The sequence below is a fragment of the Ranitomeya variabilis genome, chromosome 4, assembly GCF_051348905.1.
Source record: "Ranitomeya variabilis isolate aRanVar5 chromosome 4, aRanVar5.hap1, whole genome shotgun sequence".
Lineage (NCBI taxonomy): Eukaryota > Metazoa > Chordata > Amphibia > Anura > Dendrobatidae > Ranitomeya > Ranitomeya variabilis.
Window position 1 is genome coordinate 500,959,613 of NC_135235.1, and position 15,412 is coordinate 500,975,024.

The window sequence follows — 15,412 nt, forward strand, 5'->3', positions numbered from 1 at the left end:
TGACGGGGGTCACCACATGACCAACACGGTCCCACGGGACGGCTAGGTTGCATCCGCTGGTCTCTCTGCCGTTCTAGTGTTAACTGTGACACCTGTTGCTGTAAATCTGCTACCATCTGTTTCAGCTCCTCGGTGTCGCTGTTGGGCTGGTTACTGTTTAATATGGATCTGCACGCAGCGCTTTGAGTCCCCACATCCATGACGGGTCCCCTAGAACGTTCTATGGCTTCCTGCTTGACTTCAGCGAAGGTGAGAGTCGGCGTCATCCGAATCAAGTCCTGTAGCGTACGGTTAAGATACTGGTCTCTCAGCCCTATAACGAATTGGTCTCTCAGTACCAGGTCACGAGGAGCTATAGTAGCCAGCTGTTCCCCTCTTTCACAGACTTGTTCAAGGAGTACCTGAAGGGCATTTGCATACTGGGGAATGTCCTCCCATTCAAGCTGTGTCCGTCTGAAGAACAGGTATCGCAGTGTTCCCTGGTACGTAGTAGGTCCATAGGTCTTTTCCAGCACCCGCACCAAATCCTCTAACACACGCTGCCCCCTGACCGTCTCCAGTCTGACTGTCGTCCATGCCTCCCCCTCTAGTGTCAGTACCGCCATTTCTGCCAAGGTCTTAGGGTCAATATTATACATTTCTCCCAGTATCCGCACTTGTTCCGCCCACTCTGGTACGGGGTAGTTTCGCCCGCCAAATTTCCTGACCTGGTTTACAATGGACACCAGCGGCGGTTTCTGACTGTATACTGGGCCTGGGTGGGAATCCTGCTGGGCACAGATCCTGCCGACTACGCCAGATGAAGTGACCGAGGGCAAGTTCGCCCATGTATATCCATGATCTGGCCCAGCAAAACTTCCACACTCAGATTCCATCTTAACAAACGTATCTTTACTGTTAAACATTTTCTTAACACAGTGGAACACAGTAATAAACAACACAAAATATGCCTATTCAAAGTAATAACGTGTAATAACAAACTTTCCCTCACTTTCCCTATCCACACGTTACCAGTCTCTTTACTCCAGGAGGTTATCTTCCCACGTCGCAGGCCTGTCTGTCTCTGCAGGGATTAAACAAAGCTCCGTCTCTCAGGTCCAGACTGTAGTCCTTGGGGTACGGCAGGTAGGGGTGGAATATTCGGCCTCTCAACAGAGGACCCGCTTACAGTTTGTGGGTTCAGGATCTGAGGAGATGTCACCGCTGAGTGAATATTCGGCCTCTCAACAGAGGACCCGCTTACAGTTCGTGGGTTCAGGATCTGGAAGTCAGCTTTCAAGGGAGAGGGATCATCCAGACAATCTGTTATGTCGCATCTACAGGAGGGCACCAGCATACACAGACTTCTCTCTGCACAGACTGATTTCCCGGGCTCTTCTTCCTCTCTCCCTCCTTCCTGGTCACATGACATAACAGGGGGGAGCTTAGCCAATACAGTTTGTTTCTCTGTAATCACATTCGGCGTAGGTATAACTTCTGGCCACACGGGGGCAGTGTCTGTCACAGATTCGTCTATGTCAATGATAACAGAACAGTCAGAGCCGGCCAGCTCATTACAGCCCCACCCCCAGCACATGCACAGCCCCGCCGGTCCGGGGCTCTGCGTGCAGGGGCCATCACATGCCGGCACGCAGAGCCATGGCCCGCACATACCGGCGCCGGCACACAGAGCCACGGCCCGCACATACCGGCGCCGGCACGCAGAGCCCCGCACATCACATCGTGGATTCCCTGCCTAGCCCCGCCCCCAGCAAGTCCCGCCCGCCCCCAGCACAGCCCCGCAGGCAGCCACCAGCCCCGCCCACAGCCCAGTCACTCTTGATGAGTGACTGCTGGCTGTGAGGCTGGCTCACGCCTGCTGCTGACGTCACGTCAATTTCCAGAGTCTGGAAATTGACGTGACGTCAGCGGAAATAAGCGGCGGCTGCAGCCTGGGGGTCACGTGACCCAGACTCAGCCGCCGGAATAGCGCCGCTCACAGGCGAAAACGGCAAAGGAAGGTAATCACACAATTCATCAGGGGGCCCGGGGGGATATATTGGGGGGTTAATTGAAAGTAGTGGACAACCCCTTTAAAAACGGATCCGGTGCATCAGTTTTTCACACTTTACGCTGCATCCGTTTTTTTGCAAATTAACCAGATTTAGCCTGAAACCAAAAACCTGATGTGTGAAAGCAGCCTTAGGCATCAAAATACCGTGTCCCATCCCTGACTATAAGTGAAGCTCCTAAAAAATGTCTCCGGCAGAGAGGACACTGCGGTCACACAGTTTACTCCTCTACTGTTTACCAGTAACCAGACAGCCTGTATCATCACGTGACAGTTGGAGCAGCTACAAGCCATTGGCTGATAAATGCGGATATGGGCGAGGCTTTTAAACCACGCCCATCCTCGTAATATCGTCCAAGGTTGCGAGGGCGGCCTCTGTTACTAGGGAATGGAGAGGCCGGGGGAGGAGCTTGTAGTGTGGAGGCGTGGTGAGAGCAAGTAGCGCGGGAGTGTTGAAAGAGCGGGATCCTGTGCAGGTATTGCGGGTCCGTGTACGGGGCCGGTGCGGTATAGGGGGAGAGGACACAGGTGTGCCTGCCTCTGTATAGGGGATGTGTGTAATGTGCTGCTCTTTCACGACGTGGTCGTCTTCCCAGAGGGAGCACATTGGGTTACTGGCTGACTTCGCGCACTGTTGTGTGGTGCCTGTGGCATGCTGGGATTTGTAGTTTGTTAATCTCTGTCCAGCTTCCTCTTGCAGCTGCTGACCCCGTCCTGGGGTTGTGTACGGAGCCATAGGATGTGCCCGGACTGTGCACGTCTCTTTGCTTTGCAGTTTATTCATTTAGGAACGAGCATTTGTGATAAGGAGCCAATCAGGCTGCAGCTTTCATTTTCTAGATGAGCTTTGGTAAATTTAAGCTGGATGATGATTGGTTGCTACTACTCCATCTTGGTCTTAATGCACTTGCTGGCTCCATGCTATAATCTGTAATGTTCTAGGGAAGTGTGAGGGGAGTTCTGTAACATAAAGGCCTGCCCATGGCTGTATGACTGTGGACTCTGGGGTTCTGAGGGGAGGTCTGTGGTGGTCTGTAACATCAAGGCCTGCCCATGGCTGTATGACTGTGGACTCTGGGGTTCTGAGGGGAGTTCTGTGGTGGTCTGTAACATAAAGGCCTGCCCATGGCTGTATGACTATGGGGTTCTGAGGGGAGTTCTGTGGTGGTCTGTAACATAAAGGCCTGCCCATGGCTGTATGACTATGGACTCTGGGGTCCTGAGGGGAGGTCTGTGGTGGTCTGTAACATAAAGGCCTGCCCATGGCTGTATGACTATGGACTCTGGGGTTCTGAGGGGAGTTCTGTGGTGGTCTGTAACATCAAGGCCTGCCCATGGCTGTATGACTATGAACTCTGGGGTTCTTAGGGGAGTTCTGTGGTGGTCTGTAACATCAAGGCCTGCCCATGGCTGTATGACTATGGACTCTGGGGTTCTGAGGGGAGTTCTGTGGTGGTCTGTAACATCAAGGCCTGCCCATGGCTGTATGACTATGACTCTGGGGTCCTGAGGGGAGTTCTGTGGTGGTCTGTAACATAAAGGCCTGCCCATGGCTGTATGACTATGGACTCTGGGGTTCTGAGGGGAGTTCTGTGGTGGTCTGTAACATCAAGGCCTGCCCATGGCTGTATGACTATGAACTCTGGGGTTCTTAGGGGAGTTCTGTGGTGGTCTGTAACATCAAGGCCTGCCCATGGCTGTATGACTATGGACTCTGGGGTTCTGAGGGGAGTTCTGTGGTGGTCTGTAACATCAAGGCCTGCCCATGGCTGTATGACTATGACTCTGGGGTCCTGAGGGGAGTTCTGTGGTGGTCTGTAACATAAAGGCCTGCCCATGGCTGTATGACTATGACTCTGGGGTTCTGAGGGGAGTTCTGTGGTGGTCTGTAACATAAAGGCCTGCCCATGGCTGTATGACTATGGACTCTGGGGTTCTGTGGTGGTCTGTAACATAAAGGCTTGCCCATGGCTGTATGACTATGGACTCTGGGGTTCTGAGGGGAGTTCTGTGGTGGTCTGTAACATAAAGGCTTGCCCATGGCTGTATGACTATGGACTCTGGGGTTCTGAGGGGAGTTCTGTGGTGGTCTGTAACATAAAGGCCTGCCCATGGCTGTAATGACTGTGGACTCTGGGGTTCTCCCCTACTGAGCACTCCTCACAAGGTGAGGTGATCCCTCCTGGACTGCCACGGCTCCTCCACTCTTGGCCCCATGCACCTGGCTGCTCACCGGACATGGCCAGTGTCACAGGCCTGCTGCAGCCATTGTCCATGTTAGGAGCCCAGCGGGAAGAGTGTAGGAGCGATGCTGAACCAGGAGGTGAGCCTTCCTCAGCACTCTGAGGGTGTACAGTAGAGGAACTTTCCAGTCAAAAATCCTAAAGGACCTTTTTAGACTCGTTAGTTTAGTTTCAACTAGTTTGTTGTGGTTTCAGGTGGATGGTTTTTGTTACAGGAAGTGCTGCCATATTGGCTCTCAGGAGCTGACAGGAAGTTGTCAGTGTCCACCAATCAGGACGTGACGCTGTGCTTCCTGAGAAGTCCGTTTATTCACGAATGGTAATAAAGACTCGGTGTCCATGACTCTTGGCTCCTGTTCTGATGGTGCTGGAGGGTCACACTTCAGGGTGTATAGTCTACCCAGGAGTCACACACATTGTACGGGGCTGCACTGTGACACCGACTTCTATGGGGTCCATTCTACAAAGGCCTCACATACTGTAGGTTATTGCGGCCGGCCCCACAGACCATCCAGTGTGTGAAGTCATGCTCGATTTTCCCTCCTCTCTGGCTGCGTTCGTCTTTTCAGATGGGTACAAAAGTGCAGGGGATTATTATTGTACCCGCCTGAAAAAGATGGCCACGCTGGAAAGGAGGGCAAACTGAGCGCAAGGCTGCACACACAGAATTTCATTGTCTCTTATTGTACTTAAAGTTCCTCTGTCCGCAGGATTGTGCCCAGTATTCTACAGACAGTGTCAGGTCGGCGCCGTTATACTGATTACAACGATACCTTGGTTGATGAAATCCGTCTTGTGGTTGTTTTTATCTTTATTTTCAGAGTTGAGTTAGATACGCTCGTGCTCCGGGGCGGTCTGTGGGGGTCTTCATGTGGAGCCCTGATTAGGTCTTTATAATGGAGACTGCTGACAGGTCACTGATCCCTCACTGACCTGCCCGGCAATTTACATCATGAATGAAAATAAATAAATTTATATATTAGGGTGCCAAGGAAAAATGAACTTTGCAAATTGGTAAGCCTTACCCCTTAAATTTGTTTCTTTTGGCATAAGGATTCACCATCTACTATATAATTGTCTAAGGGGTACTTCCGTCTGTCTGTCTGTCACGGATATTCATTGGTTGCGGCCTCTGTCTATCATGGAATCCAAGTCGCTGATTGGTCTCGCAGCTGCCTGTCATGGCTGCCGCGACCAATCAGCGACGGCCACAGTCCGATTACTCACCTGCAGTCAGTGCCCGACACCTGCTCTATACTCCCCGCAGTCACGGCTCACACAGGGTTAATGCCAGCGGTAACGGACCGCGTTATGCCGCGGGTAACTCACTCCGTTACCGCTGCTATTAACCCTGTGTGACCAAGTTTTTTTCTTTTTTTTAACTCAAGTAAATTTTTATTAAGGATATCAGCACAATTTACATTTTATATTCATGTTTTCAATACAAACTTTCCCCCCTAATCAAACCCCATCATTTCCAACTTTTCCCACCCCCGCCCAAGAAGACAACCCATCTCTCCCAATATCACCAACCACAATAATACTGAATGGATATCATCCCATGTAGGACCGCAGACCTCTTAGTCTGTTCTTGCCAAGTCAAGCCTTAAGGTACCTTCCCACTAAGCGACTTTGCAACGATAACGATAGCGATCCGTGACGTTGCAGCGTCCTGGATAGCGATATCGTTGTTTGACACGCAGCTGCGATCAGGATCCTGCTGTGATATCGCTGGTTGTTGCTGAAAGTTCAGAACTTTATTTTGTCGTCAGATCGGCGTGTATCGTCGTGTTTGACACCAAAAGCAACGATACCAGCGATGTTTTACAATGGTAACCAGGGTAAACATCGGGTTACTAAGCGCGGCCCTGCGCTTAGTAACCTGATGTTTACCCTGGTTACCCGGGGACTTCGCATAGTTGGTCGCTGGAGAGCTGTCTGTGTGACAGCTCTCCAGCGACCACACAGCGACGCTGCAGCGACCGGCATCGTTGTTGATATCGCTGCAGCATCGCTTAGTGTGAAGGTACCTTTAGACTCTCCCATCCCACATGTCTACCTAACCCATTTCTAGCCCCGGAGACCACAGCTTTTCAAACATTTCTATTTTCCCTCTTTTCTTATAGATCCCTTTTTCTAATGTCAAACCCTGCTTCACATATTGGCGAAATTCTCTTCTTGTAGGCGGTTCAACCTTAATCCAGTTTCGTGCTATTACCTTTTGGGCCAGATACAACAATCTGGCCACTGCTATCTTCTGGGTGTTATCCACTCCAATCTCATCAACATATCCCAACAAACACACCAATGGATCCCTTGGTACCTTGCATCTATACGCACCTTCCATACGACTCAAAACCACCAACCAAAAGGCAGCCAGTCTCGGACACGTCCACATCGTATGGTATATACCAGCATCCGCAGACCGACACCTCGGACACTCAGTCAGCACGTAGACCTGCTCTATACAATACCTCCGGGGATTTGTAGACCCTGTGTACTATATAGAGCTGTGACAGCCTATACGGTTCACTCAGGGATAGCCGTGGAACCCACTCCAGCACCGACTCCCAAGTTTCATTCTCCAATGGGCCCAAATCCCTCTCCCACTTAGCTCTCGCATTAATTGGAAATCCCAAAAGGTATGCATGCAGTAAATCTTTATAAAGAGTGGAGATAACCCCCCCCCCCCCCTAGTAGTCCCTTCACCGCACACATACTCCAATACTATATCTCCTTGTACTCTCATGTATCCATCCTTATTCTGAGTTCCAAATGCGTGTCTCATCCGCAAATACTGATTCTCCCCTGTAGACTCAATATCAAACTCCCCCTGCAGCTGGGAAAAGGATTTCAGCTTCTGCTGCTCAATTATTTGATACACATATTGAATTCCCTTGGCCTGCTATTCTTGGAATACCCCCAATGCCTCAAACTCAGGTAAATTATTATTACCGTATATACTCGAGTATAAGCCGAGATTTTCAGCCCAAATTTTTGGGCTGAAAGTGCCCCTCTCGGCTTATACTCGAGTCATGATCGGTGGTGGGGTCGGCGGGTGAGGACTGTCATATACTCACCTAGTTCCGGCGTTCCTGTCGCTCCCCCTGCCCGTCCCACGGTCTCCGGGTCCCGCAGCTCTTCCCCTGAGCGGTCACGTGGGACCGCTCATTAGAGAAATGAATATGGACTCCACCTCCCATAGGGGCGGAGCCGCCTATTCATTTCTCTAATGAAGTGGTAACGGTGACCGCTGATAGAGGAAGAGGCTGCGGCACCGAAGACCAGCTGTCTGGGGGAAGGAGCGGGACGCCGGGAGCAGGTAAGTATTACATATTTACCTTCCCTCGTTCCACACGCCGGGCACCGCGCCATCTTCCCGGCGTCTCTCCGCACTGACTGTTCAGGTCAGAGGGCGCGATGACGCATATAGTGTGCGCGCAGCCCTCTGCCTGATCAGTCAGTGCGGAGAGACGCCGGGACGGGACGCTGAGGAGCTGCAAGCAAGAGAGGTGAGTATGTTTTTTTTTTTTTTTCTATTGCAGCAGCAATGGCACAGATTTATGTGGAGTATCTATGGGGCAACGGTGCAGAGCACTATATGGCACAGCTATGGGGCAACGGTGCAGAGCACTATATATATGGCACAGCTATGGGGCAACGGTGCAGAGCACTATATATATGGCACAGCTATGGGGCAACGGTGCAGAGCACTATATGGCACAGCTATGGGGCAACGGTGCAGAGCACTATATATATGGCACAGCTATGGGGCAACGGTGCAGAGCACTATATGGCACAGCTATGGGGCAACGGTGCAGAACACTATATATATATATATATATATATATATGGCACAGCTATGGGGCAACGGTGCAGAGCACTATATATATGGCACAGCTATGGGGCAACGGTGCAGAGCACTATATGGCACAGCTATGGGGCAACGGTGCAGAACTGCAGAACACTATATATATATATATATATATATATATATATATGGCACAGCTATGGGGCAACGGTGCAGAGCACTATATGGCACAGCTATGGGGCAACGGTGCAGAGCACTATATGGCACAGCTATGGGGCAACGGTGCAGAGCACTATATGGCACAGCTATGGGGCAACGGTGCAGAGCACTATATGGCACAGCTATGGGGCAACGGTGCAGAGCACTATATGGCACAGCTATGGGGCAACGGTGCAGAGCATTATATATATGGCACAGCTATGGGGCAACGGTGCAGAGCATTATATATGGCACAGCTATGGGGCAACGGTGCAGAGCACTATATGGCACAGCTATGGGGCAACGGTGCAGAGCACTATATATATGGCACAGGTATGGGGCAACGGTGCAGAGCACTATATGGCACAGCTATGGGGCAACGGTGCAGAGCATTATATGGCACAGCTATGGGGCAACGGTGCAGAGCACTATATGGCACAGCTATGGGGCAACGGTGCAGAGCACTATATGGCACAGCTATGGGGCAACGGTGCAGAGCACTATATATATGGCACAGCTATGGGGCAACGGTGCAGAGCACTATATATATGGCACAGCTATGGGGCAACGGTGCAGAGCACTATATATATGGCACAGCTAGGGGGCAACGGTGCAGAGCACTATATGGCACAGCTATGGGGCAACGGTGCAGAGCACTATATGGCACAGCTATGGGGCAACGGTGCAGAGCATTATATATATGGCACAGCTATGGGGCAACGGTGCAGAGCATTATATATATGGCACAGCTATGGGGCAGCGGTGCAGAGCATTATATATATGGCACAGCTATGGGGCAACGGTGCAGAGCACTATATGGCACAGCTATGGGGCAACGGTGCAGAGCACTACATATATATGGCACAGCTATGGGGCAACGGTGCAGAGCACTATATGGCACAGCTATGGGGCAACGGTGCAGAGCACTACATATATATGGCACAGCTATGGGGCAACGGTGCAGAGCACTATATGGCACAGCTATGGGGCAACGGTGCAGAGCATTATATATATGGCACAGCTATGGGGCAACGGTGCAGAGCATTATATATAAGGCACAGCTATGGGGCAGCGGTGCAGAGCATTATATATATGGCACAGCTATGGGGCAACGGTGCAGAGCACTATATGGCACAGCTATGGGGCAACGGTGCAGAGCACCACATATATATGGCACAGCTATGGGGCAACGGTGCAGAGCACTATATGGCACAGCTATGGGGCAACGGTGCAGAGCACTACATATATATGGCACAGCTATGGGGCAACGGTGCAGAGCACTATATGGCACAGCTATGGGGCAACAGTGCAGAGCACTATTTATATGGCACAGCTATGGGGCAACGGTGCAGAGCATTATATATATGGCACAGCTATGGGGCAACGGTGCAGAGCACTATATGGCACAGCTATGGGGCAACGGTGCAGAGCACTATATGGCACAGCTATGGGGCAACAGTGCAGAGCACTATATATATGGCACAGCTATGGGGCAACAGTGCAGAGCACTATATATATGGCACAGCTATGGGGCAACGGTGCAGAGCACTATATGGCACAGCTATGGGGCAACGGTGCAGAGCACTATATATATGGCACAGCTATGGGGCAACGGTGCAGAGCACTATATGGCACAGCTATGGGGCAACGGTGCAGAGCACTATATATATGGCACAGCTATGGGGCAACGGTGCAGAGCATTATATATATGGCACAGCTATGGGGCAACGGTGCAGAGCATTATATATATGGCACAGCTATGGGGCAACGGTGCAGAGCATTATATATATGGCACAGCTATGGGGCAACGGTGCAGAGCATTATATATATGGCACAGCTATCTATGGGGCAACGGTGCAGAGCATTGTATATATGGCACAGCTTTATGTGGAGCATCTATGGGGCCATAATGAACGGTGCAGAGCATTATATGTGGCACAGCTTTATGTGGAGCATCTATGGGGCCATAATGAACGGTATGGAGTATCTATTTTTAATTTTGAAATTCACCGGTACCTGCTGCATTTTCCACCCTAGGCTTATACTCGAGTCAATAAGTTTTCCCAGTTTTTTGTGGCAAATTAGGGGGGTCGGCTTATACTCGGGTCGGCTTATACTCGAGTATATACTGTATGCCATATCGGGGAGAACCTGGTCAGACCCGCAAGGCCACGATTTTGTTTCAATCTACCCCACAGCTTACCTATCAAAGATAAAGTTGGATACAATTTCCCCAATGCCCCCAGGGACCCATCTTCTAGACACTGTACTACTGGCCTCTTTTTCGTCACCTTTTCCATCAATTGCTGTACCGCGCTGGACGATCCCTCCTGCGCCCAGCCCTTTAAATGCTGACACTGGGCTGCAAGAAAATATACTTCAGGGTTGGGCAAAGCCAAGCCTCCATCCTCCTTGGGTCGCTCAAGCGTCTCCAGTCTGATACGTGGATAATTTCTCCCCCATACCATCTTCCTAAACATGGAATTAATCTGCCTAGCGTCCACTTTTGCCTTAAGATCACCTAAAACCGGAGTCAGATTTCTAGGTATGTAGTCCGTAACAGGCAACGAGATCCATATCCCCAAGTATTTAAATTGACTTACCACTAGTGTTGAGCATTCCGATACCGCAAGTATCGGGTATCGGCCGATACTTGCAGGTATCGGAATTCCGATACCGAGATCCGATACTTTTGTGGTATCGGGTATCGGTATCGAAACAACATTAATGTGTAAAATAAAGAATTAAAATAAAAAATATTGCTATACTCACCTCTCCGACGCAGCCTGGACCTCACCGAGGGAACCGGCAGCGTTCTTTGCTTCAAATGCGCGCGTTTCCTTCCTTCCGTGACGTCACGGCTTCTGATTGGTCGCGTGCCGCCCATGTGGCCGCGACGCGACCAATCACAGCAAGCCGTGACGTAATTTTCAGGTCCTGACTGCCTAATTCTAGGCATTCAGGATTTTAAAATTACGTTCCGGCTTGTGATTGGTCGCGTCGCGGTCACATGGGCGACGCGACCAATCACAAGCCGTGACGTCACGCGCGCGTTTCCTGCCTCCCATTTTAAAATTACGTCACGGCTTGTGATTGGTTGCGTGCCGCCCATGTGACCGCGACGCGACCAATCACAGCAAGCCGTGACGTAATTTCAGGTCCTGAATGCCTATTTCTGCATTCAGGACCTGAAATTACGTCACGGCTTGCTGTGATTGGTCACGTCGTGGCCACATGGGCGGCACGTGACCAATCAGAAGCCGTGACGTCACGGAAGGAAGGAAACGCGCGCATTTGAAGCAAAGAACGCTGCCGGTTCCCTCGGTGAGGTCCAGGCTGCGTCGGAGAGGTGAGTATAGCAATATTTTTTATTTTAATTCTTTATTTTACACATTAATATGGATCCCAGGGCCTGAAGGAGAGTTTCCTCTCCTTCAGACCCTGGGAACCATCAGGAATACCGTCCGATACTTGAGTCCCATTGACTTGTATTGGTATCGGGTATCGGATTAGATCCGATACTTTGCCGGTATCGGCCGATACTTTCCGATACCGATACTTTCAAGTATCGGACGGTATCGCTCAACACTACTTACCACCTTAAGTCGCCCATCCTCAGGAAGCTCACTCCCATCCTCCCCCACGTCATCAACTCTAAACAGAATCGACTTACTCCGATTTAGACCAAGTTTTTACTATTGATGCTGCCTATGCAGCGTCAATAGTAAAAACATCTAATGTTAAAAATAATAATAAAAAAAATCATTATATACTCACCTTCCGCCGCCTTTCCCGCTCCTCGCGACGCTCCGGTGACCGCTCCATGCAAGCGGCAGGTTCCGGTGCCAAGGATGGTATGCGAGGAGGACCTTCCATGACGTTGTCGGGGTCGTAACAACAATATACCCTTCCTTCACCAGTCATTCCAAATTAAAGTATGAGCCGAGCATTTGGTACCGGGTAAGAATGACTCAGACAAGGTGCTGATTCAATCTCAATTGAATGCCCGTGCATCTACTCATGTCTGCAACGGTCACAACAACTGACTTTATTCTAAAATACACAATACTATATTGAGTGTTAGGGGAAGGCGTGCATTAGGCGGGGTTTAAGCTAGCATCCAGTCTTTCTGATTTGTTCTGACGTCTTCTGGTGGATTCCTCCTTTTCTTCACATTCCTTAAGTTTCGTTTCTGAGGAAATGAATCTTAAGCCTTCGAACACTAAACTGAAACGAAACTGAACACTGGCGGCCATCTTTAAATACAATTACATTTGCATTAGCAGGGGAAAACTTATTGTTTCACAGTATAAAATATATAAAAGTACAAAGGTATATAAGAAAATATATTTTCACCTTGACAATCCCCCCTAAACACTAAGTTTTTCCCTTAAAGAAGATCCTTTGAGACTGTCCATGTGATGGGAAAGGGGAGGTGGATTTCTTCATCCAGACACCTCAGAAACTCTCCCCTAGCGAGAGGCCTCCAGGCAGCTGAACCCTTCACTAACTTCACATGGAGTTCTCCCACTGTCCCTAAACTAAATCTCTTAGCATCATCTGAGAATGGGGGGTTTTGTCTACTCTCTTGAGGGGGACATACTTAGGGATCTCCCTTGGATCAGTACCATCGTACTCTGGTGGGTCTACTTCTTGATTGAGGAAGGTGCCAGTCGGGATTGCTTTGGCAATAACCTTTTTATACAAGGGAATAACACAACAGAGAATTATCGATCCAATTACAAGGAGGGCAATCAGTACTAAACAAGCTTGTTGAAGGAATCCCTCGATCTCACCTAACCAACTGGAGAAGAAAGATGTGTCTACTCCAGCATACATGACACGTCGTCTTATTGTCCTAATTTGTTCAACTTCTTTAGAAACCTTCAGGTCTTTCGGATCTACATTTCGCCATTCAGGTCTGGCTGTCTATATTTCGTATCGTAAGTCTTTGGTCATACCGTCAATGAATGCATTTACCAATACTCTAACATCAAGTGGGTTTATGGGACTGTACCCCATGTCTTCCCATTTCAGCTGTACCCATCCAAAGTATAGCTCTACACTTTCTCCTTTTGTCACAATTGTAGAAAATCTTAATTTGCGTCCTAGCACGTCACCTGTTTTTGTGCTCACTAACTACCTAGGCCTGCCTAGGTGCACTTATACGTCCATCATATTGTCTTTATCTGAAAAATGGGAAAGTTTGGTTCAGGGTCAGCCAATTGTTTTTGCATAGCTAGCTAGTCAGAGGGCCTCCAGGGATAATACTCCTGTATCTGTCTTACCCTACCTGATGTGGTTGGTTCTCTGGTGGTGAGGAGTGACATGACATGCTGGTCTACAGCTCCTTCCCAAAAGGATTACTGTCAGCCTACTCCCAAAAGTTAATGTCCCCACTATCCACCAACCACAATCCTGTGTCAGCTTCTTATATCACTACATGTGATCTTGTCTGGACAGGATTCAGTGTAATTCTCTTAGGTCGGGTTGCAGCACGGGTCATACAAGTGTTAAGGTACCGTCACATTAAGCGACGCTGCAGCGATAGCGACAGCGATGCCGATCGCTGCAGCGTCGCTGTTTGGTCGCTGGAGAGCTGTCACACAGACCGCTCTCCAGCGACCAACGATGCCGAGATCCCCGGGTAACCAGGGTAAGCATCGGGTTGCTAAGCGCAGGGCCGCGCTTAGTAACCCGATGTTTACCCTGGTTACCAGCGTAAAAGTTAAAAAAACAAACAGCACATACTCACCAGCGCGTCCCCCAGCGTCTGCTTCCTGACACTGACTGAGCTCCGGCCCTAACAGCACAGCGGTGACGTCACCGCTGTGCTTTCACTTTCAGTTTAGGGCCGGGCTCAGTCAGTGTCAGGAAGCAGAGGCTGGGGGACGCGCTGGTGAGTATGTGCTGTTTGTTTTTTTAACTTTTACGCTGGTAACCAGGGTAAACATCGGGTTACTAAGCGCGGCCCTGCGCTTAGTAACCCGATGTTTACCCTGGTTACCAGTGTAAAATATCGCTGGTATCCTTGCTTTTGCTGTCAAACACGGCGATACACGGCGACCTAGCGACCAAATAAAGTGCAGACCTTCTAGCAGCGACCAGCAATTTCACAGCGGGATCCAGATCGCTGCTGCGTGTCAAATACAGCGATATCGCTATCCAGGTCGCTGCAACGTCACGGATCGCTGGCGATATCGCCTAGTGTGACGGTACCTTTAGGGCCCCAAGCCCTCAACTATATCCTGAAAGGCATCACAGCTATAATTGACAAATCTTTGTTCACTGTAATATATATATATATATTTGATCCATTCAACATTTTTATTAATCTGCACCTGTGGGATTATAGAAACAATGCCAGCATAAATCTGGTTCTGGGCTTTAAACTGGTCAGGCACCCCCCTTGGCACTCCAATGGTATCAATGTATACTAATGGATCTTCTTCATAACTCATGTGGAGCTGATCAAAACTTCTCCTCTTTCTGGTAGGTTCATCAGGTATCTTTGGTGTACATATATTGTGTATGTTTAATTAGCAAATCAGTATCTAGAGAACTGTTCCCTTTGCAGAAACCTGTCTTGAAGATCCCTACTGGTGTACCTGTGGTGTCGTGGGAATTATAGCAGGTGTAATTGTCAGCTAATACGGTTACTTCTCCTGGGACCTTTAGTCTGGGTTTCTCATGAATTAGTAGGACATAATCTGGGCAATCAGTGGACTTCAAACCTTTCAACAGATTCATGACACAGGCAGTGGTGTCGTCATCAGGGAAAAGCAATACATGTGTGTATAGGTGTGTATTCGCAGCAGCACAAGCAATACATCCTACAAAGATACTCTGGACTCTTACATTGTATCTCACCCATTCTAACCATAGATTTTTCCTTGGGGCTGTTTGTGTTTCTATGGAGAAAACCTCTTGCTAACTGAGACCTGGAATGGGGATTACTTCATTGACTACATTTTGCAAACGCTCACCTGGGCCTGTTTTAGGTGTACTAGTAACGGGGGCCTTGGTTGGTCTGAAACTAATATCCTGGAGCTGTACATGGCCTAAATTCCCATGGTATCCACTACTAAATACATAATTATAATGCCTTCC

General features: G+C 49.5%; 1 protein-coding gene across 2 annotated transcripts in view; it reads left to right on the top strand.

Moving 5' to 3' along the window:
* The first annotated feature begins 2,391 nt into the window (after window positions 1-2,391).
* Window positions 2,392-15,412, top strand: part of BRCA1 (BRCA1 DNA repair associated) — a 220,792-nt gene continuing 207,771 nt past the window's right edge. Inside the window, exon 1 of one of the 2 annotated variants that reach the window (XM_077252036.1) lies at window positions 2,392-2,526. The gene's annotated coding sequence lies outside the window, so the exon portion shown is untranslated. The remainder of the gene's footprint in view (window positions 2,527-15,412) is intronic. The other variant, XM_077252038.1, reaches the window with a different exon arrangement.